The sequence below is a fragment of the Strix aluco genome, chromosome 1 (assembly GCF_031877795.1).
Source record: "Strix aluco isolate bStrAlu1 chromosome 1, bStrAlu1.hap1, whole genome shotgun sequence".
In the NCBI taxonomy this organism is placed as follows: domain Eukaryota; kingdom Metazoa; phylum Chordata; class Aves; order Strigiformes; family Strigidae; genus Strix; species Strix aluco.
The window spans coordinates 51,892,113-51,919,875 of NC_133931.1; the positions used below are offsets into that span (position 1 = coordinate 51,892,113).

Consider the following 27,763-nt stretch of genomic DNA (forward strand, 5'->3'; position numbering starts at 1 on the left):
TTAACTGCCCCCAGAATTTATTAGTTAACAGATCATCACTTCCTGCCATTTCTTTTCTCAGTCTTTTGATCATGCCATCATGTTCCCGAAATGTGTAAAAAATTGAGGCTCTGCATGCCTGCTTGGTTTGATGAGCACAACAGTCCTAAAGTGATCCAATCCAAACCATCCATCATTTTTGGCCTGCTCACAGTGAAACTGTCTTGTTGTTCAATTAAACGTTATCTGTACTGGATGTCAGGACATCAGGCCTACCTCTAAGAGCCCAGCAATGTATCTCAGAAGTGACATGATGGAAGACAATAGGGTTGATTCTCCTACTCCACTGATGTCCTGGTCCCCAGGGTCCACTGAATTGCATGGAGTTACTTCTGATCTGTATGAATGAAAAATGAGGGAGGCATCTTTGTTTTGACTATTAGTTAAGCAAAACTGGAATGATGCTATGCTAGCAGTGGTGCCACAGCTGAGTATATCTCACACAAGAATTTAGTTCTGAGAAACACAGATTTAGGTAGCAGCAAGTATTCATTGACTAAAATATTCATTGATTGATTGATTGATTGATGATTAAAAAAATTATTTGAGAGCAGCCCTGAAGAGAAGGACTTGGGGTTACTGATGAGTGAAAAACTGGACATGACCCGGCAATGTGTGTTTGCAGCCCAGGAAGCCAACTGTATCCTGGGCTGCACTGAAAGAAGTGTGGCCAGCAGGTTGAGGGAGGTGATTCTGCCCCTCTAATCTGTTCTGGTGAGACCTCACCTGGAGTACTGTGTCCAACTCTGGTGTCCACAGTACAAGAAAGACATGGACCTGCTAGAGCAGGTCCAGAGGAGAGCCACAGAAATGATCAAAGGGATGGAACACCTCTCCAGTGAGGAAAAGCTGAGAGAGGTAGGCTTGTCCAGTCTGGAGAAGACAAGTCTCCAAGAAGACATTGTTGTGGCCTTTCAATACTTAGAGGGGCTTATAAGAAAGATAGAGAAACACTTTTTACCAGGGCCTGTAGTGACAGGACAGGGGGCAACGGTTTTAAACTGAAAGATGGTAGGTTTAGATTGGATATAAGGAAGAATGTTTTTACAGTGAGGGCAGTGAGATCCTGGAACAGGTTGGCCAGAGAAGTTGTGGTTCTAAGTACCCTGATTCTTCAGATATGGCTTGCTCACTTGTTGGAGATGCAATCAGTGGCCCTATAGAATCATAGAATGGTTTGGGTTGGAAGGGACCTTAAAGATCATCTAGTTCCAAGCCCCCTGACATCAGCAGGGACACCTTCCACTAGACCAGGTTGCTCAAAGCCCCGTCCAACCTGGCCTTGAACACTACCAGGGAGGGGGCATCCACAGCTTCTCTGGGCGATCTGTTCCAGTGCCTCACCACCCTCACAGTAAAGAATTTCTTCCTTACTAGATGATCTTCAAGGTCCTTTCCAACCTAGATGATTCTGTGATTCTGTAAATCTACCCTCTTTCAGTTTAAAACCATTACCCCTCATCCTATCCCTACACTCCCTGATGAAGAGTCCCTCCCCATCTTTCCTGTAGGCCCCCTTTAAGTACTGGAAGGCCGCTATAAGGTCTCCTTGGAGCCTTCTCTTCTCCAGGCTGAGCAACCCCAACTCTCAGCCTGTCCTCATAAAGGAGGTGCTCCAGCCCCCTGATCATCATTGGGGCTCTCCTCTGGTCCCACTCGAGAAGGTTCATGTCTTTCTTATGCTGGGGGCACCAGAGCTGAACACAGTACTCCCAGGTACTATGGGCCAGAGAAGTGGGTGTTAAAGGTATGGTTGCTGAAGAGCTCCCCAGATGACTTCCTGTGTCCTTGAAATATTGAGAAGAATCAAGATTGAAAAGAAAAAGTTGTTTCTCTTAAAGAGTTCTAAAGTGCTCATAAATTGCCAAAAAAAGTGAGAAAATGTTGCCAATGCAATAGATGTCTTTCTAATATGTTGCAACCCAGCCAGAGCTCTTCCATCAGTCCCTGTCAGAGCATATAAATCTGCAGTTTCTCCTAAAACTCTATGACTGCCACAGCATCATCAACCAGATTTCTCCTTGGCACCAGGCTTAATATAAACAATTACTAGGGGAACCTGAAGATGGAGTGAAAGACAGGGAAGTTTTCTTCTTTCATTTGAATCACTATTGTTGTATTTTGACAGTTGGAGTCTATAAACTTTTTGGACTAGGAATAGAAAATACAATTTTGTATGTCAGGATGTATTCCTGGTTTATACAGCGACACCTGGATATTTTCAGTATTGTTTTCTAGACTTTTTCATATGGAGTGTAACTTTTTATTTGCTTTTCTATCCAGTTCCCACTGAATGGAAGTTTTTCATGTGCTGTTGCCCCTCCTCCACTCCACCCCTCCAGTTCACGAGCAAGTTTACTGAACTCCCCAGCAGCTCATGTTTATTTTCTTATCTTAAGTCAGAGTGTGAAATTAAAACACTTGATTTGTCCTTGGCAAGTTAAAATGCATATTATTTATACAGCACTGTAGGGGTCTATAGCTCTTTGTGAACAAAAAGAAACTGAAATACCATGGCATGGGGCAATGCACTGCAAAGGACCGGGTCTTACAGACACCAAGACCAGGCATGATGGAGCACACAGAGGCATAGTTTGCTTAGCTTCACTGGGTGCTTTGTGGCTGTATGCATTGCTCCTCATACCTGGTCTGTCTAACCAGGACATTTCACTGGAAAGACATCAGTACCACTGTGCTACCTGGGCACGGCCCCTGGGGAGACTCTGTAGAGCACCTTGGTGCCAGCTGTATTTCTGGCACAGGGTCACACAAATGTCACCAGCCAAGTTTTATGACACCTCATTTGAGTATTACTAGCAGTCAGCTTACAGCATCATTGACCTCCAGGTGGAAAATCTGCCTTTATTCACTTTTGCAGGTTGGTTTTTTACAATCACCATGGAACTCTAGGTAGCTCTACCTGTATTTGTAGCTGAGGCAAATAGTACCAGAGTAGTTCACCACGCCAATGATTCAATGTCATTATTATAAAGCTGCAATATGTTATTTAAAATGCTGTTACATACTTTTAAACATTTCCATATAGCTTAGTTATTAGATAAAAACTAAATCAATTAAAAAAAATCTTTATGTATACAACTGTAATTAGTTTTAACCTTAAGTTCAGGCTAAAAGCACACATTCAACAAGCTTTTGCAGCCTGTTAACAGAGAAAAAAATTTCTTGCCACTGCTGAATTTGAGGTGGGAATGGGCATAATAAATTGTGTAAGTTTTAAGAAACTGAGAGAAGTACGAAGTGAAAATAGAACACTACACCATTTCTTTATGCACAACTCTTAAGAGTATGTACACACGTACTCATGAATGTCTCAATACAAAGCATTTCTCATAAAAATAATTTGTACCCAGCCTCTTGTCAAGTGTTACCCCTTTATCAATGCCTGCAGTTTCCTGAAAAATCAGCACTGTTTCCAAAGAATCAAGTCTAAATCAAGATAGAGCAATTTCATGAATGTGGACTGTGGTCAGGCATTTTAGAGCTGAAGCACTACCATGAATGAAATTCTTCCCCATTGTTCCTTCTTTGCTATGATACCAGATAAGAGTTATATTTATGAACAAGCAATTTGCCATCAAATGTTGTAACTTACCCTTTATTTTTATGCCATAAACTTTAGCACATCCAAAATCAGATTGTTCCAGTCTTAGACCTGTTGTAAAAACATTAAGTCTGTTTTGCAGGAGATGTGGAAGAGGTATTCAGTCACTTAAATGTCTCTCCATTCCCCCCAAACATAAAAAAGTGCAAGTGGGAAGCGCTCACCTAATATACAGAAGTAATGTCTAATAGCTGGGAAAGGTCTGAAGATCCTTTCAACTGCAGGTTATAGAGATGGTTATCTCTGGGAGGACATTCCTTATCTTTTCCATATGTTCAAAATAAATTGTCTTCTGTGATTCTGAAGCTCCCTTGGCAAGAGAGAAAAAGTGTTGAAATACTGTGTTTCACAATTTTCCAGACCAAATGCTAACTTATCTGAACAATACATTACTGTATTATGCAGTACATAAGCTCACCAGTTCTCTGAAAGTCAATAATTGTTTTCATTTTTCATTACTTTATAGTCAGAGAGATATCTCACAGAGTTATCGTAAGCATTATCAGTGCAAACAATGACACAGAGCCAAGGACCTGTGTGATTATAGCATGTTTTTTGCTTGTATGGAATATTTTAATCAGTCTCAGTGTTTCATTGAAAGCAGTCCAGCAGATAACAGATTATACCCCTCTCATCTGTTTAGTGAGCAACAGCTATTTGAAACGTTTTGATATTACAATGGTGGAGTCATCACTGGCCACAAAGTAAAATCTGTTCTTTTTAATCAAAGCTTTAATTTTTATATTATTTGAAAAAAGCTATACAATTGAGAGCATTTGATGTTGGCAACACACAGAAGCTTTTGTCCTACCAAGATATGTGATTTTAGCTCTGAGTAAATCTTGGGAAATCACATCATCTAATTTCCACCATTTCTTTATGCACAAGTCTTACAATATGTACACAAATACTTGTGAATCTCTCAGTACAAAATATTCCTTAAAAAAAAATAAGCTGTTCACAATCAATTCACCTCTAAGTGAGCACGGGTAGCATTTTGGTATGAATTTGTTTTTTCCTTAGCAGCCATCTTGTTGTTTTCTGTGATTTCATGTTAACAGTGAAGAACGTTTCAAGAGCTTTGTTCTTAGAAACTATGTTAGATCTTGTTCATGATTCACGCTCTTTGCATGCTGTCTTATCATGAGCAATTCAGAAACTTCGGCATAAGTGACCATGAGCTGTCTGACACTTACTGCCTTCTTTACTGTTCCAAACCAGATCATTTCTACACTTATTTGGGAAAGCTGACAACCTCTTTTTTTTTTTTTTTCTTTTTTTTTTCTTTGAAGGAGGGGTTTTCTTGACATTTTAATGGAACAGTATCAGCTTCGTTGTTGTCACAGTCTTGATCCATGGAGGGGTGTAACTTGAGCAAATAAAAGTATGTAAGTAAAACTTAAACTAGCCTTTAAATCATGATGATTTTGTCAGCTTTGAAAACCTTGTGTACTAGGCTGACTGATCCCACAGTCTGCACACAGTACAGACAGTATATTTGGTCCATGACATACATACAAGATGAAATCACTATACATACCAAAATTTCTTCCTATCTAGATTCACTGTAGCAGCAGCTCTTTTAGTAGGTAGATTACTTCAGAAATTATTTTCATGCATCTTCTTGCTTTTCATTCACAATGGAATTTATTGTTGTGCAAATTTAGGACCCTTAGTTGCTAAAAGTGCTGCATAAGTGTAGTGTATTATTGTTTAAGATCAGGAATACAAGACTTCATCTGAAAAAAAGAAGGTGTGGAAAAGTCTGGGGAGGTTCCCACAACGGGATCTTAATTTATGTGAGACTCGTCAGAGGACCTGTGTCTAAGTGAAGTGCCGGTGGAAGAAGTTATGGGCTCCATATGCACAATGAACAATGCCAAGTCATCAGGACCAGATGGTATTTACCCAACGGCAGTAGAGGAATCCAAGGATGAAATAACTGAACTGTGATGTTTAAACTCACACTTAAAACTAGCGCAGTAACTGAAGACTGGTAGTTGGCAAACTAACGATGATTTTTTATAGTGTTAACCAAAAAAGACCTTTGTTCAAGGGAATTTTGAGGGAACTACAGGCCAGTAATCCTGATGTCTACACTTAGGCAAAGCAGTAGAAACAATAATGAGGAACATAATTAACAAACACGGCTAAATATGTTGTACTGTGGAAAAATCAACATGATGTTTGTAAAGGGAGGTCTAGCATTAAAATTCTATTAAAATCTTACCTATTAAATCCTTTTCCTCTGAAGGAGTCAGTCAATTCCATTGATTCAGTCTAATAAATTCTTAAAAGTCTTCCTGCAAGACCACAAGATCCACTCTTAGAGAAACTGAAAACCATGGGATAGAAGGTCCTTGTGTGTATAAATAATTGCTTAGAAGATGGGAAGCAGAGAGTGGAAAAGGTGGTCTATTTTCACAGTGGATTGTCATCAGCGGAGTTCCAGAAGGTCTGTGCTAAAACCCTTGATCAAAATATTTATATGGGATCTGGAAAGGGGCTTAATAATGAGATAACATTGGGAATGTTATTAGATTATTCAGGATAGTAAGATGATGGTTGGCTGTGAACAATTGCAGAGTGTTTTGCAAGACTGACTGGCCAGATGGCAAAATGGCAGATGAAATTCTGTGTAAATAAACATCAGCTGATGCACATGGGAGAAAATTATCTGGAAATCAAATGTGAAATCACAGAATCACATCTAGGTTGGAAAAGACCTTGAAGATCACCTAGTCCAACCATTAACCTAACATTGACATTGACAGTTCTCAACTACACCATATAAATGCTAAGGACCAAGTTGTTTTCACTTGTGAACAAGATCTTGGGGATATAATAGTTGTGTGAAAATGTCAGTCCTGTGCTCAGTAGCAATCAAAAAAGCAAATCAGATGTTAGGGAGTATTAAGAAAAACATACAGAATGAAACAATGACTATCATGATGTCACCACCATATAGACCCACAGTTTCCTTGCACCTGGAGTAGTGTGCAGGTCTGCATCCTTCTTCCATCTCTGTAGTAGAAGAGGAGCAGATCCCAAGAAGGGCAGTGAAGGTGACTAAAGGGGTAGAAGATACTTCCACATATGCAGTGAGTGTGTGAGCAAGGCTTTTCAGCTTGGAAAGGAAACCACCAAGGGAGGGCTGGAGCTGGAGTCTACCCAGTCCTGGGTGACAGGGCAAGGGGGAACAGGGACAGACTGATCATTGCCCCTCTCAGTTTGAGACCTAGCATCCAACCAACCTAGCAAGTACTAACTTCAGACAAAAGAGGGCGGTTTTAAGTACACTGTCTTCAGATAATTTTTTTTCTTAACTCCAGTCATTGGTCTGAAACCCTGTTACCCTGAAACTCAGTGCAGCATCTCAGAGGATAGCAGTGGCACAGTATGGAGATGACTCCCAGGTCTCGGCTCCTCCCCTAACAACAGGCTGTTAAGCCTGGATGAAAATCGCCAGCGTGAGATTTCCACCTCAAAACTTCTAAGCTTTGCCAGAAAGATATGGCCTGATACAATGCTTCAAAGCAGAATCATTGACAAAGTGCCTACTGAACTTTTTCCAAAAACATATCATGGCCTATATGTAGGAAGCCCTTGCTGTTTATACAACCACTAGTTAACATTTTCCAATCATTTCGTATTTATTTACCAGGGATACAAATGCAAAAAAAACAGAGGTCTGAGGTAATTTCATGTTTAATAAAGTCTCAAGCACAAAGACATTGCCACGTCTTTTTTTTTTTTTTAATTTCAGATGTGTGAAACCTTTTCTTCCTGACATTGGATTTAGTATTTACTTAAGGATGAATCCTATGAGGAAAAAAAGGTGATTAACAGACTTATTCATTCATTCATTGAGTCTTCCACTTCCTCATGTGACAAGTGAATGAAATAAGGCATAGTTGGGGCACCCCAATCCAACAAGGAAAGAAAAGGTGGCTGAGGGTGCAGAAAGGACAAAGAGGAGATACTACCTCTGGAGAAAAAGGCAAGAAGTAGCTCATAGGATGAAAAACCCTCTAAGGGAATTAAAGCAGGAGAGCGTGGCAGTAGTTGTATTTCTACGCAATATGCCCATCACATCTCAGGATCTCAGGTATGATTTATACCAGCACACTGGACCTTAACGTTGCACTAATTCTAGTTTCTTTCCTTTCTTTTTTATTTTTTCATTTTTATTCCCCTACCCAAACCAGACACTGTGAATTCTCTAGGGCAAAGACTTTATGCTATGTGGTTTAAACAGTGCCTAGCACAGAGTGTCTCTGACCCCATCACCAGGATGTGCTTTTGCAAATAAAAACTAATATGAGAGGGTAGTTGGAGATGAAACCCTGAAATCAGGCCTTGATGCTCAGAAAAGATGCTTCTTTGGTATTTGTTTCTGTTATTATTATTATTCATTTAAGTAAACAAAAGCATTAGTTCACCTCATTAAAATCAAAGAGAAAAATCTGAGAAATGTAGTTCAGCAGCCAAAGTCTCAACATCCACCTTGAAATCTTATTGGCTATCTTCTCGAGGGAGGTGTAAATCTTCCTTTAGTTGGCTTTTATTTCTGAATTTGGCTCTGCTCCTGGAAATCTTCCCTGAGAGGCCTCCACTTGCTATAAATGTTGCAAAAGAAGCCTTGCTATTTGTAATGCAGTTCTAATTATTTTTTTGACGGGCCAAGAGTTGCCTTGTGGCCATCTCGAGAGAGCCTTAGTTCTGTATTTCTAATTCATCATTTGGAGTCGTTCTGGACATCAAGCTCTCACTGCCAATCAAAACAACTGTGTATCTCAGGGTCGGGCCTTTAGTCTGTCCGTGTTGCTGCAAACTGAACTGAAGATTTCCATCTGATGGTTGTGATGCAAGGCAGCACATGCCTTGCTGGGAAGGCAACAGGAAAAAGAGACTCAAAAAAAAGAGAAATGGAGATGAAGGGAGGCTTGTCCATAGGAACCCAGGAAGAGTGGTTGTAACTGATCTTTTCCTTGTGCTCTTCTTCTGGGATCCTGCTCTAACAGGGGTCTGTACCCTAATTTTGTAAGAAGACCCAGATGTCCACTGCACTCTTTTCCAAACAACAGCAGAAGGATTCTGGAGGAAATGCAGGGAGGTTTTAATGGGTATCTAGCTTTGCTTGGATAAGTGGATGGCCTGGGGGTGTTTTTGAGAAAGAAATGCTGTCAGGAAAACACACCAAGGACTCAGTGTCTCACAGTGGATCAGATCATTTTGCAGTAACAAGGCAGGAAGTTCAAGCTAGATGGCTAGAAGAAGTCATCCAGAAAAAAAAAAAAAAAAAAAGAAAGAAACCCTGTGGAGCTCAAATACAATTGTTTGTTTTGCTCTGAGGTTTTTGCTGAGCACAATCCAGCTTGCAGGCACCACAGACATGCTCAAAGCAAGGAGGCTGATAAACGAATGAATTTCACGGGACAGGAAACGCTGATGCCAACTTTACTGGGTGCAGCTATAAGACTCCACTGTAACCTTTGAGCTGTGACTGCAAAGAAATATGTAATCCTGTGCGACACTTACCAGGTCGGGGCAAAGAGGAGGAAAGGGAAGAGAAAGGGGGCAAATAACATCATGACTGACTTTGGGTTTAGTTCAACATTTATCTTTAAATACTTTTTTTTCCCTCTGAATTAGTTTCAATAAAACGTGCATCGCTCGTGGAGCTCCTTCAATAAAAAAGTCACTGTTTGTTATACGATAACACTGAACAGACTCCAGGCACTCCATTTTCTTATCTTAGATATACAGTGGAGCATAACTCAAGCAAAGGGGAGAAGTTAATGCATCTGTAACACTAGGTAACAGAAGCAACAGTAGCATGTTAGTGTAGTAATAACTCTCACATGTGGAATATCTGAAGATGGGTTTTATTGAATTCAGTTTATTTAACCAGGATAAACCCTTGAGATATGGATCTCATTTACAAGATGGTGTTGGCAAGAAGGCAGATTATTACAAGCATATGTGGAAGATAAGTACTAAAGAAAAAGTGAAAGACCTGTTTATATTTTTAATTAGAATCCTTTTATCACCAAAAATGTTAAGTGAAAAGGAAGACATTAGATATAACTACTACTTGTTGATATTAATAGCAATGGTCCTTCCTACTTACATAGCACATTTCTTTCCTGGGTATCTTAATGTTGAACAAAATAAAGGCAAAATGTTCTCCCTTGGCTTACATCAGGCTCAACCAAGCCCATTTTGTTCAGGGACTTTTCACAGGTCCCCGTGAAATGGCCCACAAGGACCCAGTAATTGTGTCAGAAGAGGGAAAAGGAGCAGTGCTGAGCCGCGTGGTGTGGAGAGGGCTGGGGTGGAGAGCCCCGCGATTGAATGTGCTACTGAAATGTGGTCATATCTAGGTAACACTGACACGTTAGGGCAAAAGCCAAGGAGAACACAATGTACAGTTGAAATTTCAGGAGAATTAAAGTAGGCAGAGTGTAAGTATTCAAAGTGGAATTTGACCAGGATTAACCCTTTTAATCTTGCTAAAAATACTACATGATCTTTCACAAGCACAGGCATTCAAGACTCGACTTCTGCATTTCACACAAAAGGCATTAAAACTTATGTTTATATGAATGCATTTTTTGAAATAGTTACCTTTTAAGTGACCTCTAAACAGATACCGACCACATTAAAGTTATATGTGGTATGCTGGCACTCAAGGCTGCAAGGTGATGGAGTGCTTTTCTTTTCACAAGGCAATTTTGCTTGATAATCAAATGTCTCTGGTAGGTAAATAAAAAACCTCTCTCCTCTATTAGAGAGTTATTATGTTGTGTTTACAATGTATTCTTTTGGTCTGTAGTTAACATACTTTAAATACTCTTAAAGGTAAACGGCTGCCTTCCAGCCAATGACATTTTTGGGCTATCAAGTTGCATATTTTGCTCAGAAGTGTGGTGCTGAGTCTGCTTCTCTGCTTTCCCTCTGCACTGCAGGTTTCCCCCTCCCTGTGCAGAGAGCTCCAAGTAGCAAAGTTTGATGTCTTTTTCATCTTGGGGACTGAAAGAAGACCAGGCTTGTCCAGCCATGCTGGGGTATGGCAACTGCTGGGATAAATATAACAGGACATGACACTATTACAAAAGAATGTGGGCCAATGGAAAAAAAAAAAAAGCCTTTTCTGAATGGGAGCCTCCAAGATTTGCTGATGAATATTCATCTAAGCAATAGGATGCTCAGCTGGGGCTTCCACAGCAAAACTGTGCCTTTTAGTTTAGTAGGATGTCCACAACGGAAACTACCAGTTGGGTTACCACTGGTAAAAGCATTTACCGGCTACAAGGGGTTCATGAGCCATACTTTGCTAATCAATTTTATGCAGCAGCAGTAGAAGCTCAGCCCCCCTGCTTGTCTGTTGGGATTTGCCCCTGGTTTTCTCTCAGTGGTGCAGCTACATAAACAAGGAAGTCTAGGTTGCTTCTACCTACCTACCATGCACCCATCCCATTTGCAGGAGAGATTTAACTGTGGGTGGGAAACGTCAAGGGCTGGTTGCCTCTGCAGGTGTCCCCTATAGCCTCCCTTTTATCTGAGTTTTTCTGGGTGCTTGAACCCCTGAGAGGCCAAGTATCATGTCTTGCTGGTGGTGAAGTGGCTCCAAAGGGCATCCCAGGGCTCCCGGCTCCTCAGCTCTTAGAATTTTTCTTTCCATTTAACTTGCACAGCAGGCTTCCTCCCAGTCACAGCCTACAGCCATTTGGTGGCAGAGCAAAACATGGCCCGGGAGTATCTGCTTGAATTAATTTGCTTTGGCTGTATTTGCACCTTTGTGTATTTGTTTCCCCTTTGAGCAGTGACATTTATTGGCACAAATGTGCTATGGAAAGCCAATTTGGGGAAAGACATCAATATTTGCTCTGAAGAACAACCAGACCCCAATTCAAAAACATACTTACTAACTTTAAGTACATGGATGTGTCTCATTGACTTTGTTGAATGAAACCTGACACTGGGAACAGAAGCAATGCCATGAGCTTTCACTGACCAATTAAGACAAATTGGTCATTGTCCAGCCTGAGTTAAGATTGTTCAGGATCTATCCTCACTGTACTGAATTTGAAGAGATAAAACATATGCCAGGGATTCGCACACATTTGGGGAAAACACAGCTCTATCATGGTTGCACAGAGAAAGAAAGAGGCAATGTGGTTGGTATGGGTAATTGTTGCATCATTAAGTCTCTACAAAAGCTGCAGTGGAAAGAGTCCGAAAACAACATGATTGTTGAAAACATGCTAAAAATAATGCTGAAAAGTCATGCTTGGGAGGTCATATCCCCTACTTGGTCTTCACAGGTGTGTGGCTAAAACAGACCAGGACTGTCAGGACAAAACCATGGCTTTATATCACCTGTAGTGTTCTAAACATATCCACTTCAGTGAATTTTGGCTGCAGGAGTGATGGGGGCCTTGCAGTCCTTGCTATAAGTAGATTGTGATTTTTTTATGATATTTACTATGTGAATTATAACATTTGTGGGGAAATATGCTTGCTTGAGGGTCCTTTCCTATAAGAACAGCTCCAAGGAAACAGTATGAGGCTCAAGGCTGAAACTATCATGTCAAATTAAGCCACAACAATAAAGAGTTAATATAGGAGCACCAAAAGTTCCTATATTAAAGTTGCCTAACGTTTCCCATTATAAAAAACATTCCAATCATTTTTCTTTTGCAGAGCTTTAACAGAGCTTGCAGCAAGCAAATTATGAAATTTGGCAAGGGGCAGATTTGCAGTTAGGAAGGAGCTGCTCTCTGTCTCTGAAAAAAAAAAAAAAAATTGTTCACGGTTGCCTGGACCCTGTAATGTAAAAAACCAAACCCATCCTTTGCATTTTATTATAACCTGTAGAACTTGCCTGAAGTTTCTGGCATGCACTGCTGGCTGAGCACACCCCATCCCCTTCAAGCTCTCTGCCCAAGGAAACGGGCTGCCCAGACCTCTTCACTAAGGACAAATCCTGGAGAAATGGGGTAAGGAGACTGATACATCTGTCCCCAGAAACCCCTGTGAGATTTCCTAAGTGTGATGAACCAGAGCTTAGGTGGTAGTTTAAGTTATTCATGGAAACTGAGAAGTTCCTGATCCAACCCACTGACATCCCTTGCTGAATTCAGCCTCAGCTGCAGACTATTCCTAAACTCTGCCTCTGGCAAGGTTTTACAGCCATATTGCTGCAAACAGGTGCTGCATCTCAAACGGGTGGATTAGGTGGCTGCAGTGACTTCACAACTTGGTTTGGTTGCATGGAGCCCCACTCCTGCAGAGGCTGCGCCAGGGAGGACAATCTGCCCAAACTCATTTCGTGTCTTGTTTTGGACACAGCTAAATCATATCCTCTATCTTGATTTTCAGCTGAAATGTGACTTCCTTGTTGTTTCGTGAAATACAACATCCCCCTTCCCCTCTTCTCCCCCTACTCCTGAGCACGTAGAATTGAATATCATGTAGTTCAAATTTACCCCTATGGCCAAGTTCAACATATTAGCAGCCAGAAATTTTAATCAGATATTTAATCTTTCAACCATGTAAGTGAGATGTTGTGTTTACAGTGGCAGTGGGCCAGCTTAACCTCAGAGGAGAAAGATTGTTAGTAGTGTCCTTGAAGCTGGGGGGCTGGAGAGCAGTGACTCCACTGAGCAGGTCCATCTGACCTGTGGCTCAAAGGCAGTTGTAATCACCATATCAGTATCTACAGCTTTGTATGCTTTTTAAGCATTAGAAAGCCAAGGAAGATATTATCGTCTTTGGAATACTGATAGTAACTGCTCTGTGCATTCAAAATTATTTAGACTAGTAAAGGAAAGAACAAAGCTTTGGTGACAGGAGGCCACTGCAGATGAACCTGTAACACACCCAGCTCCTGAATTTGCCAAATCCTGGAGCAACAGGCAGTATCTTCCCAGATCAGACAAGTGCCAGTAGTGAAATTAATGAATCTTCCTGTTTCAGCAGTAGCTTGCACAGATGGGTACTTACTTAAGTGTAGGCATATGCACAGGATTCATTCCCCATGCCTTGTTTGTAAGGATCTCACCTATTGCCCAAACCATTACATGAACAAGTTTGTTCTCATAGTGTTATCCCTGGAATCCATGTCACAAAGTAGAATATGCGAAGCATTTTTCAGTCAGACTTGGTGATCACCTTTACGACTGGAAGTTGGAGGTCCAGTATTTTGACAATGATTTTTCTGTGTAGAGACACTGACAGTTTATATTCAAAATGTTCTTATGTTAGAGCAAAGGACTGTATACTTTAACAGTCTGAGAGTATTCGGTTGTCATCAGGGTCTAGGTGGAATGGCATAGTACCATTTTCTGATTTGCCCTAAGTACAAACCTGAGCTCTCTGGAGCTCCTAAGCAACCTCAGATTAGGATAGGAATCTTGACTTCACCATTCAGACTTCTCACATAGAAATACGAAACCCTTTGGGGGAAAAAGCCTATTTCCTCAGTGCAGATGTGTTTACAATCAGTGATTCACGTCAACCCATCAGTATTCCCAGTGGTGCAATAGCAGTTTGGGAGGCATTATAGTTCTGTACAGGGAGTCTAAAAATTATTTAGCTTGGCTATTTGGTGGGCATTTTTCTGGTAGCCATACAAGAAGTGAATGCTAGGAGATATGTTTGGACTGTTTATACTTCATTAGAGTCTGGAGAGGGTATACCACTGTGTACCAGGGTCAAGTTTTTAGTACCTTGTGAACTCTCTGACTCTTTGTCGGAGATGCAGACAAATTCTGCCTGAGATAGGGCTACTTTTTAGGAAGGATGTGTATATAGTTCCTGTCTTACAGATTGACACAACCTTTGTGATTTCTAAGTAAAACATACCACTTTATGGTCTTCCAAAATGTAAATGCTTCCTATGTCTTTGATTGCTACAGTTTAATTGCAGTTGTTGTTCACATGCCTTGTTTAATATGATTAATGTCATAACAAGTCTGTGGACATTCCTCAGTTCTTTACCTTGACAGTGGAACAACACTGGTGACAAAGTGCAGGTTAGGGCATAATGGATCTCTTTTTTTAAGGAATTACCTAAGAGTGTTTACAAAGATTTCAGCCTTGGCAATCACTTATTGGTTAATTTTATTCATCTTTATTTCCAACAGGGTAGTTCAATTTCATTCTAGAACTGTGAGAAATGGTGCTTCTGAATTACGATAGCGTATCTGCTGTATAAAAAATTAGCCATCCTATGGGGAGAAAGAAGTATAGAGAATATACTGACTGTAGGCATACTGTAGACTGAATAGATGTCTTTTGGGTCAGTCCAGTTTCTGATGGGAAGATAAAATATGGCCTGTGCATTTATATGTAGCAGGGATATTAATTAGTATGAGAGATGGCTCTGTTTGGATTGATACCAGGACACTGAACTGAAGCCACTTTAGTGGCATTGATGGATGATCTCTCCTTGTTAATAGGTAGAAAACAGCCATACATTTTCATCCTCCTGGATCTTTCTTCAACATTTTACACTCTTGACCTGAAGATACTCCTATTTCACTTGAGAGTGTTAACAGGGGGCCAGGGTAATGTACTAGATGGGCAGGTCCCTCTTGGAGGGATGCCAGTGACTACTAGAGTTAGAAAGCTATGTTTCTGCTCTTGGCCCTTGCATTTATCAAGTCCCTCAAGGATCAATTCTCTCTCCTCTGCTATTCAATATCTTCCTACCAGTCTGATGACATGCACTCCTGGCAGATAGTTCTGATCAACCTTCTTGTTGTATGGTCCTACTGCTTTGCTAATGTGATCAAGATGACTTTATCTGGATGAGATCAATACACAGATTAAGGCTATTTGCTGAAAGGTAAAGCCGATGATGACCCAGGAGATACTGACAGAAGAAAGGATTTTTGAAGAGTTGGCATCAGATGTGCTCCCCTTGTTGGGAGGCATGCACCAGAGCTGGTCAGTTGCTCCCACGGATTAAGGGTGTTCTTCTGTTCCTTGCTGTTTGCAGAACTTTAGGGACCACTGAACAGAAACGTATCAACTTTGTGATTTGCCTGCAAGAGAGGAACACCAAATTTATTCTTGACCTTCAATAGTCCACAGTAGCTTAGCAATCTGCGCCAGCGTTTAATTGACTTTGCCATTAGAAAAAATTCATTTTATGTTTGAAAGAAATGTCCCACACTGCAATTGCAGCTCATATTTTCTTGTTCTATCTGCAATGAACAAAAAGAACTTTCTTTTTTACACTTTTCTTTGCAGCTGCATTTTATATTTGTGAAAAATATTATCACATCTTCCCTCTGGACTAACCAACCCTGTTTTTTTCATTGTCTTCTCAGTTAGTCCAAGTTTTTTATAAAATCTCTGTTCAATACGGACACAGTTCTTTGACAGATGCCTTCTAGATGCTGAGCAGAGTGGAAGGATTTCTTTGAATCTTAAATAAAATGTTCCCTTTTAAAAATCCCTGTACTTTAGAGAAATTCTTTTGCATTAGTATCATAAAATTGACTCACCCTCAATGTGTGGTCCCCCACATTCTCTAGTTCATTTTTGGAAGAACTGTTGCCTATTCAGTTCTTCCCCCCACTTGCATTTTGACAGCTGAGAATGTCTCTCTAGCTGTAGTACTTTAGTCCTTACTGATAATATTATTTTTAATACCATTTCTTCAATGTGTAAAGATCTTTTGAATTCTAATTGAGCCTCCCAAAATGTTTCCAGCCTCTTCCAAGAAGTGAGAAATCCCTTCTGACATTTTCCAAGTTTTTAATAAAAATGTTGACACAAGATGGACCCCTCTGAAACTGCAGTCAAAGAAACTTTCCAGTCTGGCAATGACCTATTTCCAGCTACTTTCTGAGTAGTTTTCCAAGTGGCTGAGCACCTGCCTTACAATACTTTTGACTAGCTCATGCTTTCTTATAATTTCCTTAGGAAACTGTCATACAAGACAGTGTCAAAAGCCTTGCTAGCATCCAGATATGTGTCATCAACTCACAAAGACCCATATCCTGCTAGAGAGGAAAATTAAGTTGGGCTTAACAGAGCTAGTGTTTTTTTGACAAATCCATGTTCCTCTGCAGCTGTTATCTCTCAAATAGTTTGACGGTCATCTGATGGTCTGGATATAGTATTTTGTACTATTATTTTTCTGGAAATAAAAATCAAGAAGATAGGCTATGATTCATAGACTTCTTACAAAAAAAAGTACTATATTTTCTTTTTTCTGGTACTCTATAAGTTCTTCCATCTATCAGAAGTTTTCAGATCACTGAGATTGACTCCAAATTTGTTGGAGTGAATTTCATCACTTGAAACCCATTTCTAACTGCATAGCAGGTAATAATCTGCCATTCTCTACTTTACCCCTGACTAATGGGATACTAAAGACTTTTGACCAATGAGGGTTTTGTCAGCAGTATTAACAGCATTTGACATTTGATTACAGTTGATTCTTTTAGTGAAGACTGAAATGAAGAAACAGTTTGGATCAGTATACTTGCAGAAGAATGTCTCATTATTATTTTACATCCCTTGGAAGTTGTGCTATGCCTTAATGTTTCTGATTTTATCTCTACAGCATGTGATGCTCCTTATAGTTATCCTCAGTAATGTGCCGTGTTTTTCACTTGCTTTCTTATTCTTGGATTTAGGGTTATTTAAGAGGTTTAGCAAGAATAATGCCCACTTCTATCTGGAGCTGGTCGAGATATTTTCTCCCACTCTGACAGTCAGTGGTCTGGCTCCAGTTATTCATGCCTGTGCCATTTCCTGGCCAGGCTACAGCAACGCAATATGTAGGAAGCCTTCAGAGAATCAGTGTGTGCAGAAAGTGGTCCTGTGTTTTCTCAACAGCTGAGGCTATTCCAGATTTGTCATATTTGTCCTCTACTCCTTTGAATGGCCTTCCATCAGGATTTGAATCAAGTTTATGGTCTTGTTAACTATCTCTATGTTCTCCTGGCCTCAGTGGAGAATCTAGAAAGTTTACATTTAAGCTCTGCGATGAAAGTTGTAGTCAAATGTTCTACTTTAGCAGGACCCTTGATAAGAAAGGGAAAACTGTGTACACAGAAAGAAGGGACTTTTCAGGCCTTGTCCAGTGGCAAGGAATAAAATGACCTCTCCAAGAGCTGAGCTTACTGCTCTCCACAGTTGGTACTGGTGAGACTTTCTGCCTTGCATCTATGTTTGTGTCTAATTCTAGCCTACCTTCCCCTGCACACTTTCTCCTGCTGGAAGAGAGAGACGTTTCTTAATGCATCACTGCAAGAAGCTCAGATACTCCCATGACAAATGTAGTTTTGGAGTGTGAACAGAATCAAATAGGATAAATAGATCATAACCCAAACATTTTAGCATGAGTATGACTTTGTTATGTTATATTCGGCAATTGTCACATTGTGAATAATTTGGGGAAAGTGGAAAAATTCTCAGATTATTAGTTTGATCTTGGTACTGTGCCACGAGAGTGCTGGGAATTTGGGGGTTTTGTTCTGGGAACGGGAATGGTGGGCAGGCGTAGGAGGGTATAATGAGGGATTGGGGATTTACTGGCTGAAAAGACAGAGATTAAGATTAGAGGTTTATGACACATGATGATTCTCAGACATATTTCAATTTGTCTTTATATCTTTTTGTCATTATCAAAATGACAAGAACACCAAGACCGTCATTATGTGACTGTCAAAATCCTCAGACTCCTGCATGGATCCAGCTGCCTGAGATGCTGGAGGAAAGCATATAGCATCACTGCCATTCCTGAATGTGCATTAGCAGCTACAAAGCCCAGCCAGAAGCCTGGCCAGACATGTGGGTGACAGCCCTGAGGACCACGGACACCTTGGGAAGTGCACTGAACTCACAGTGTCAGACCAAAACAAACTACACGCTACGTTGTCTAGTTCTTGCATAGTGTCCACCAAGCCAGCACTTCTATCTGACGACCTCCCCAGAAAAAAGAGAGGACTAATTGTACTGAGGACAAGAAAACATCATAGGGAACTTTTCCTAGTACAATGCCTGTCTTTTGATTCCGTTGCTCTGCGACCAGTAATATCTCCCTTGTTTTCATTGCTGACAGACAAAAGAGCAGCAGCTCTAAAGATTTTCAAGGCATTTTTTTGAGAATAAGCCGGACACAGAACCCAAGTAATCATCCTTAGAGGTTTACGTCATCCTCTGGTGTTTTGCCCATCAAAATAGAGCCTGCTTCAAAGAAATGACATAGCCCCCTCGATGGCAAAGTGCACGCACTGGGAGACAGCTCTTGGATATCTGACTGCTTCACAGCACAAGTCCTTGCCTCAGAGAAATTTAAGTTTACCAGAAGCCCTTTTTTGTTTCGTTTCCCCAATGCCCACCAGATTAAAACACAGCTTGGCAATGTCACTAGAAGAAAGCAAGAGAGAAAAGAAAACAACAAAAAAACAGCTGCCAGTGTTTCAACTACAAATGCGATTGGAAGGCTTTGTGAAACTTGCCATAAAAGTACTTCAGACAGAAATGTTCTTTTCTTTGTTTGATTTTTGGAAAGTTTCAGATTTCAGCTGGTACTGTGCACAAAATCAACAGATCTATGCAAATGCATCTGGTTAAGATTGACAGGTGGGGAAAGATGACAAGCCACTGTCAGAGGCAAAGAGATCTCTGCTGTGTGTGTGCCGATAGAAGAACTCCTGCTCTTGGTTGACAGAGATAAGGGTCTTTTATAGTAAAATGAAAACAAGAAATCAAAGGGTGAGAATCAGTCTCTAGTATCTCATCCTGTGTATGACTTGATCAAGGGATATTCATGACTCCCAGCATCATAGACAGGATGGGAAGGGAATGTGTGGGTTGTTCAGTTTCTTCCCTTGCAGCTGCCTGTAAGCATAAGGAGATGAAATTTCATGGACATTCATGATTTAACCAAAAATGGTACTAGGTACCATGATATTTCTAACCTCAAATTGTGATATTCTCTTAAACACCAAGAGATTTTTAAGTACTGTTAGAATGGGCCTGTTCCCCTGCATCCTGATGTAGTGGCCACACAGGCACGTATTTTCAAGACTCCCATTGCAAACATGAAGATGGAAAAGTTGAGATTGTCATATAATCACATGATTCTGGGAGGCACAGCTGTACAAGCTGAAAACAGAGTCTAACTGGAGTTTTGATTTAACTGGAAGAACAGACAGTGTTGACACTGTGCATTTTCAGTAACATTTATACTTGGTCTATCTTGAACATACAGATATCTAGATATATACATTTCTATATTTTAACTATGTCACTGACCCTAGTTGCTATTCTTCTAAAGCTCATTGTAAAACTTCAATACATGGAAAGAGCTATGTAAAACAGACAAGGTTGTTAGCTCTCTTCTGCTGCTCTTTCTTAACAATAATAATTTGTATCAAGTGGTTGCAAAGTTATGTCCTATGCATAACATTGTGCCTATGACTTGGCAGTGATTTTTGGCTTCAGAAAGACTGCAAGAAGGACTGCGTGATGTTCAGTGAGAAAACAAAGAGCTATTTTGAAATATTTTCTGGAGTTTCAGGAGAGGAGCACCCAAGTGATGCTTGTTTAAACTCAGTTGTATTGTGATTAAATCTGTTCTTTGATGCATTCTAGTGGTTTCCAGAGAGAAACATGTATCCGTGTCTGCTTGGGCTCCAAGCTGATCATTTTCTTCTATTTCCGTTCTGGCTCTGGGTGTCCATCGCCCTCCACCCCCTGTTCCTGCCCATCTGTAAAACTCATAAAGCCGGATTTAAACACAGTAACATACACAGGCAAATGATGACTTGGAAGTGCTTGAAGGAAGGGATGTGCTTCATGACTAAAGTGTTTATGTTGTCCTCAGCAGAGAACAGTGACAATGAGAGTCCTTCACATGGAAAAATGTTGTCAGGTTTTCCACAGAAAATCCCCATCTCTTGTGTTATCACCTTTAGAACAAAATGCAGAAAAGCCTACAGAGGTTTCACCTCAGTGTGTTGACTGAGCTGTATTTAAAAATGAAAGTCTATAAGCAAAACCTGAATTTGTAAGAGATTAGTGAGTTTTCAGTCAAAATGGGGCAAACAGCACAGTCCATAGTACAGTGAACTTCACAAGTATCACATCAAGCCTTAGGATCTTCACTAAATCTAAAGTAGTTCTGGAGACTAGAAGTCTTCCTGCTACAGTCCAGCCACTTAAAGGAAGCACTTAAAGAAAGACCTTTGTGAGGAAGTACAGTCAATTAGGGATGCAGGACTATGCAAGTCACGTAGTTTTCTAATTCAGATTTCTTCATGGTTACACCTAGGAAGATCAGAGATGGATGGATTCCATCCTAATTTATTCATCTGTACTTATGGTATTTATTACCAATGTGAAAGCTGAGGACTAATGCAGCTTTTCTGGGAATATCCAAAGGAATTCTTCCCTGTCTGTGCAAACAACTGAGTTACTTGTTTATTCCAGCAAGACTGAGACCAAATCATCATGGGAGGTAGAAGAAAAATATTGCCAGGAGAGAAAAAGCAGTAGCTGGAGAAACAGAAACATGAGAAACTTTCATTTGATATTTAATGAAATATCTATTGGTGAATGTTTTGGAAATTTTTTATTTGTATAACTAGTGAGGGACCTAAACCAGGAGAAAAAATGAGCCACTTTCACGGTATAAATGTGAGGAGAGAAAGGGCATGCCTGCCCAGTGGTTATGGAGCTGGCCTGAAGGAGCAATACCAGGGTCCAGTGCTTGATACAAGAAATACTCAACATAAAAATGCCTAAATATGCAGAGTGAAGGCTCCAAAAATGGTTCTCCTGCTGGTTTCAGTGCCAGCACGCTTTCTGAAAAAAGACCGTCCTCAGGAAATGGCTCTCATCTTTCAGGTGAACATAGGATCTTCCCTCCAACCATGGCTTTAGGTCCTTAACATGTAGAGCTTAAGTCAAAGTCCTTCCCTGGGCATTTTTCCAAACTAACGGAGGTAACTCCACAACTGAGGTGCTTAACTCTCTACACGCCTCGTATAGATGCCGTAGGCACCTAACTTTGGGCTACAGATCCTCCCAGGCAGCAGGATGCCTAAAAAGTCAGTGGATCCTAGCCACCAGCCACCTTGTTGATGTCACCCAACAAGGGTGGAGTCTCCTTTAAAATAAAATAGGTATTGCCAGACAGAGCATTCAAAAGAGCTTGAAAACATGGCTCTGAAATTCTTTGGTGCATAAAGACTGCCTTCACCTGCAGCTATAGACATTAGCTCTGAAATGCAATCTCCATGTTCCTCTTGCACATGAAATCTGCTGCTGTCCTGTTAGCTGGAAGCCACTGTTGGGGCCCTGATGTGGCTATAAGGATGAGAGCTCACCAGTGGGACGTCCTGGATTGGCCCTGAACAACAGGGAAAGATGTGTGAATGTGTTTTCTAAATTTTCTATTAACAACCAGAGACGCTGTAATATCCCTTGCTACACATCCCATATGCTTCATTGGCAGGAAGCTTAGACGACCAAAAACTAAACTTACGGGAACAGACCAGCAAGACATTTTCCTTTCCCAGGTGCAAATAGGTGTAGTCACCCATCTTATCTGCAAGGTAACTACACAATGGGACAGCACTGAATTGCTCAGTCCCGTTGTGATGAATATGGAAACAGCCTGTGCAAGCTCTCTGTGGAGAGGAGCACTCGAGGTGCTGCAGAACTGCTGCTGCAGGCAACAGGCTGCTGCGATTAGAGCAGAAGGCTTTGTTGCTGCTCTTCTGTCTTGCCAAAGGACACAAATTTCCCATGTACCCTGCTCTTATCTGCATCTTCTGTCAAGCCCAGTGGAAGGCATGGAGTCTTAAATTAAAGACCCATTAGCATGGCAAGGGTGGATTAACTTGCAAGTCCTGCACCATCCTCAGAGTGGGCATGTGCTAGCCTCTCTCCCCAGTCTCCATTCCATGGCATTTGACTGTTCAGCAGGAAATACGGGTCTTGTGCTTCACAGTTACTGCTGTGCCTCTTGTCCCTTGATTCAGGGTGGTTCATCTTGTCACAGCTTCAAGATGGTAAAGGGTGACCTGCAGCTTCTGGGGACAAAAAGAGCAGGGATATATGGCCTGTAACAACCCTGATCCTTTTTTTTTTATTTTTTTTTAATACCTTAATTCTCACCAAGAGCTTTGGGAGCATAACAAAATTACCCATCGTTTTTCTCACAGTCGGTATCATACCTACTAGCTACACCAGGCATTACTAGGCTGAGATGTACATGTAAAGCATACAGGGGAGGATCAAGTTAATAGCTACTAAGAAGACACAGGTTTTCAATCCTTGTGAAGAAGAAAGGTAATTTGTGGTTGTTAGCATTCCTGTGATAGTTTGAGAGTTTGTAGGTGGCTTTCTGATACAACCTGATACTACCACAGGTCTTTGCAGGTACCAAAGCAAGCCATCTGGTAAGGGTCATTCTGGAAATCTTGAAAGACTCTGTGAGGGGGCACATTTTCTGATATTGTTACCAGTATCAACCCTTTTTTTCCCTTCTTTCTTAACAGCAATTTTGTTGGCAGATCAACTCTTTCTGGGTGAACTACTGTGGGTTCAGGCTGCTGGACCACATAGTCTTTGCCACTGTTGCTTTCCACTTTCAATATTTTTGTGGGCTTTGTAATGGTAATGGGCAACCTTGCCTAACCTAGTCGAAGACTAGTAGGGCATAGTAGGAAATCTGAAAAGGAGTATAGTGGGCACAGTTTGCTTCATCTTTTCTGATTTCCAATAAAGACACAGTGAATCACAGCGGGATAATCACATAAAAAGGGAGTCTGAATGCAACAGCCTCCAAAATTTCAAAATCAGGGAAACCTCCTTAGAGTTGCCAGATGTGTTCATCAACACAGATGTGTTCAGTTGTGCATGTTGGGATGATAGAGAAATTAATTATGTGGATGAAAGGAGAATACCCTGCTTTATGGCAAAAAGTGTTGCCCAGAGGAAGGTTCAGATGGTGCCTCCATGCCTGCCTGTCACCACCGATGGATACTTGTCTCCTCAGGCTAAGAGTCAATTTGCCATTGATCACAGCCTACCTGTATGTTAACATCCCTCCAAGCCAACGCATAGTCACCCCAGCCAGGCCACCAAAATTTGCAGCCCAGTGAGAGGTATCTGCCTCCGGCCTAAGAAGGCTGCTTCCTCCCATGGGGGGCAGGGGAGGAGGGATGAGAAAAGAGCCCTGGGGGAGCTGCAAATAACAAATAACCATTTGAGCTGCTGCAGCAACAGCAGAGTAAAACTGGGGAGGAGAGTCGGGGTGGGGGGCTTACAACCAAGCGCCTGGTTTCCAGCCTGGCTCCCCTCTCCCTAGGGCGCGTGGGGCCACTGGGGCCGCGGGGGCCGCGGGCCGCAGGCAATGGCGGCGGGGCCGGGTGAGCGGCCGCCGGCTCCGCGGCGCTGATTGTTGTTGTTGGTCCGGCGCAGGAACTTGGCAGGGGCGCACAGCCGGTCCCTGCTCCGGGTCCCACAGGCAGGAAAAGTCTCCCAGCCTGCGGAGGAGACAGCCTGGCTGAAAGAGCCCCGCCAGCTCTGCTGCAGATAAGTTAATGTACACAGAAGGGACGTAAATTACCACGACCCTCAGCAGCAGGACATTGGCCAGGGCCTGTCAGGAGGAGGACAAGCGTCGGCAGGCTCCGCGCCTCGCTGACATTTACCTCCAGATAGAGCCGCCGCTGCCCGGCAAGGAAGGACCTGGTGGAGCCAGGGCTTCCTTGAAAACAGCTGCCTGTCCCCGACACCTACAAACTAACGCAGTTTTAATCAGGGAATTAACGAAGGGTGGTGCACTGTTTTCCCAAACGATTTGCATGGGGACAGCAGCCTTTTTCCCCCTCTCCCTGCACCGCCTCCTCCACGGCTCCACTGCCATTTCCCTTATGTTTCTTTATCTGTGCTGATTTTTTTTTCCCACTCCCCCCTCTGGGGAGCCAGACGTGCCTTCATCTCCACCCCCTGAGTCCTGACGACACTCACCTCCCTGTTTATACACTGACATCACGCTGCAGCCTCTCTCCAGCCCAGAAATAACCCCTGGGAATAAGGCAAACAGGAAAAGGCCACCGTCGTTGCCTCCTTCGGAGCTAGATCCACATCAGCCCTTCAGCGGCTGTACCCACACAGAGTGATGCACGGGTGGTGGGATCCTGGGGGATCCTCACCAGCCCCACATCGCTGGGGCTGCGCTTGTTGTGACATGAAGTTGCACGGGATGCCATACTCACAAGCTCCGTTTGGCAGATGGATGGAGCTGAGATGGGATGACTGTATCCTGATAATAGAAGGAGTCAGTGGGAGAGCCAAGTCTGGAGACCAAGCCTTCCAGGCTTATACTTCAGCCATTACACCAAGCTTCCCCATATAAATATGTTTCCCTCTCTCTTTCTCCCTCCATTTCATTTCCTTCACAGAGAAGCACAGTTAAACTTAAAGCCAGGTATACTGAATGGACAGTGGGAACAACAATGGGAAAATGTCTGCAAGGTCACCCTCGGTTGTTCCAAATAGCGTCTTGTAATCCACACACAGCCCATTAATTTCAGTAGGACTCCTTGTGTGGTAAGCTCCTACCCGAGATGTGTGTGGGAGGCACATTCAGGCCCATGGAGATTTCATTATTATTGTAAGCTTCAGTGTTAGAAGGCTCCAGGGGACAGCACTTTGCTCTCCCTCTTAGGGGAAAGCCAGTCTTAGTCAGGCTAACTTCTGTGTCTTAACATACTGCTTGCCCTTGTGGGCTCTGCTGTCTGCCATTTGTTATACACTCTGTCTGAATACCTGGCAGCAGATCACTACCATGGCTGTGCTCAGTAGAATTATGCTGGATCGTTTAGGTTGCATAAGTGTCCCTAAATGCCTAGGTTATTTTCTCTAGCTTTGGAAAGGCAATTGCAGTTCATCAAGGAATGGGTAACTTTATGGAGGCCAGAGAGCAGGTGCTGTGCCCAGAAGGGCCTTTTTGATTTTGTTTTCCCCTGGAGATGCTGGGTACAGCATGATGCTCTGGGACCAGACCTGTCTGAATCCATGATGGGTTTATGCAGTTGGCTTTACAGGCATGTCTGGATATGGAGTAGGAGAGGGCAAGCACAGAGGGCTCTTACCCAAAGCCCTTATAACCTATGTTAAAGACAACAAGTATGTACAAAGGTCACACAAAAACATGGTTATTCTGATAATTCGATTTTTTGGATAGATTTACTGTGGCCAGGATTTCCAGTGGCTTCCCATAAGTACCACCATTCCCATCCACTTTTTGAAAGGCAGAGACTGTGTGTGATCATGGCTTTCCTGTCTGTAAGACTGTGTCCTGAGGGATGACCCAGGAACATTGCTAGGACATCCATTTACTCAGAGCAAAAGAAGGTGCTGTCTCTTCCACTCTGCCACCTCAGCCTTGCTAACACCACACAACCTCCCAAGGACACAGTGTGGGACACAGACTCTCCAAGCTAAGGCAATACCCTTTGTTGTGGCCCTCTGCCATTGCCTTTCCCTTCTGGCAAGGGGTGGTAGGAGGGCTGCAGCCTTCCATGTGCCTTCTGCTTCCCTCCCAAAAGAGCTATGAAGATACTTAGAGAATAAAAGTTGTCTGAGGAAGGCTAATGGCAGACAAAATATATGGGCAGTGGAACTCAGATTGCTAGCACTTTACTATATGAGCAGCTTTGAGATATTCTGGGATTAAAAAAGCTGTGTAAGTAGCACTTAGTAAAAGATGCAGGTGATGTGCCTACCATTCTGAGTCAAAATACCCTGTGAACTGGCAACTTACTGCCTTGTGTGTCTTCATCTCTTAGAAAAGTTTTGCCTTTTAAGTAGGGAACTGGTCAGAGGACTGATTCTCCTTCCTATAAGTGCAATGCCCTGGGACCCAAAAGATGGTATCTCCTGGAGAAGAAGAGTGCTCCGGTAACAAAGTGGATCTATACTTCAAATTTTTTTGTTTTTTGTTCTGTGTTGTAGGTAAGAGGAACACAGCAACAAGACAAAGAAGTAAGTTGATAAGCAGGTATACATTTAACAGAGAGCAATGACCTCTTTTCCTAACTTACACATACTGGGCAAGGGGTAGAAATATCCTTGGCCTTGGTGAAATTATTCCAGCCTCACATGTTATAATGGCTTTTCTAGGGAGACACAGTCAGCCCATGGGACTTTTCCTTGAAGGCTTTCATGTTGTTGTAGGGTCAAGTGTGACCAACATGTAAGGGTTTGGTTGTGGCAACACTTGTTCTGCTCAGGAAAGGATGAGGGTAGGTCCCCATGAGAGTCCAGGAGTGCAACACGGCCAGATAGCCAAATCCTCTCCTTCCCTTAGGAACTGCTCAACATTCATCCCTGCAAAAGAGATGGGTCTGGGGTCTGTCATCTTCTGCGTTCTTTCAGCTCCTAGAGGACAGAGGAAAGATACTGCTCTGCTGCAAGACAAAGAAACAAATAGTAGCAGCAGCCATTCGCTCTGTGTGTGTGCCAAGGACAGGACTCTCCAGTGGCTTCTTCTCTCCAGCTGAAGATGTGGCTTCCCCAGACAGCCAGCGTGTGTGTGCCAGCTCTGCACACACTGACAGGCTCTGCAGGCTGATGCATGTTTTCATCTCTTCCCACGCAGAATGCCCCCCCCCCCCCCCCGTGTTTTCTTCCAAAATACATTCACGTTCCTGGCACTGGAAATCTTTATCTTTATGTGTTGTTTTGAGCACACCCACTGCTTCCTGACTTAAAGCAGCTATAGTATAGGCAAAGATTTACTGACATCAGATAGTAGTTTTCTTAAAGCTCCGTTAGGCCAGATTGTTCTTTTGGTGGACAGGACACAATTGGGCTTCATTTGGACAGAAAATGAAGATTCAGTTTTCCCAAAGCAAACATGTTTGGACCAGGAAACTGAACTATGAATGAATGTATCTTGAATGCTGAGGGGCTAATGGGAAAGACTGGAGTAATTGTGATTTGAGCAAATGCTGGTTTTGGTTCCAGAGAGGCTGAAATCTGCTTCTAATTTGTGTGCAGCCAAAATGTTGTGAAAATGCCTAGTTTCACGGCAGGTGCGACTTCAAA

General features: G+C 42.2%; 1 long non-coding RNA gene across 1 annotated transcript in view; it reads right to left on the reverse strand.

Annotated features, from left to right (window-relative positions):
* Positions 1 to 14,854: 14,854 nt before the first annotated feature.
* LOC141933220 (uncharacterized) overlaps positions 14,855 to 27,763 on the reverse strand; it is a 51,415-nt gene continuing 38,506 nt past the window's right edge. Inside the window, exon 3 of the long non-coding RNA XR_012626037.1 lies at positions 14,855 to 15,717. This is a non-coding gene — a long non-coding RNA (uncharacterized LOC141933220). The remainder of the gene's footprint in view (positions 15,718 to 27,763) is intronic.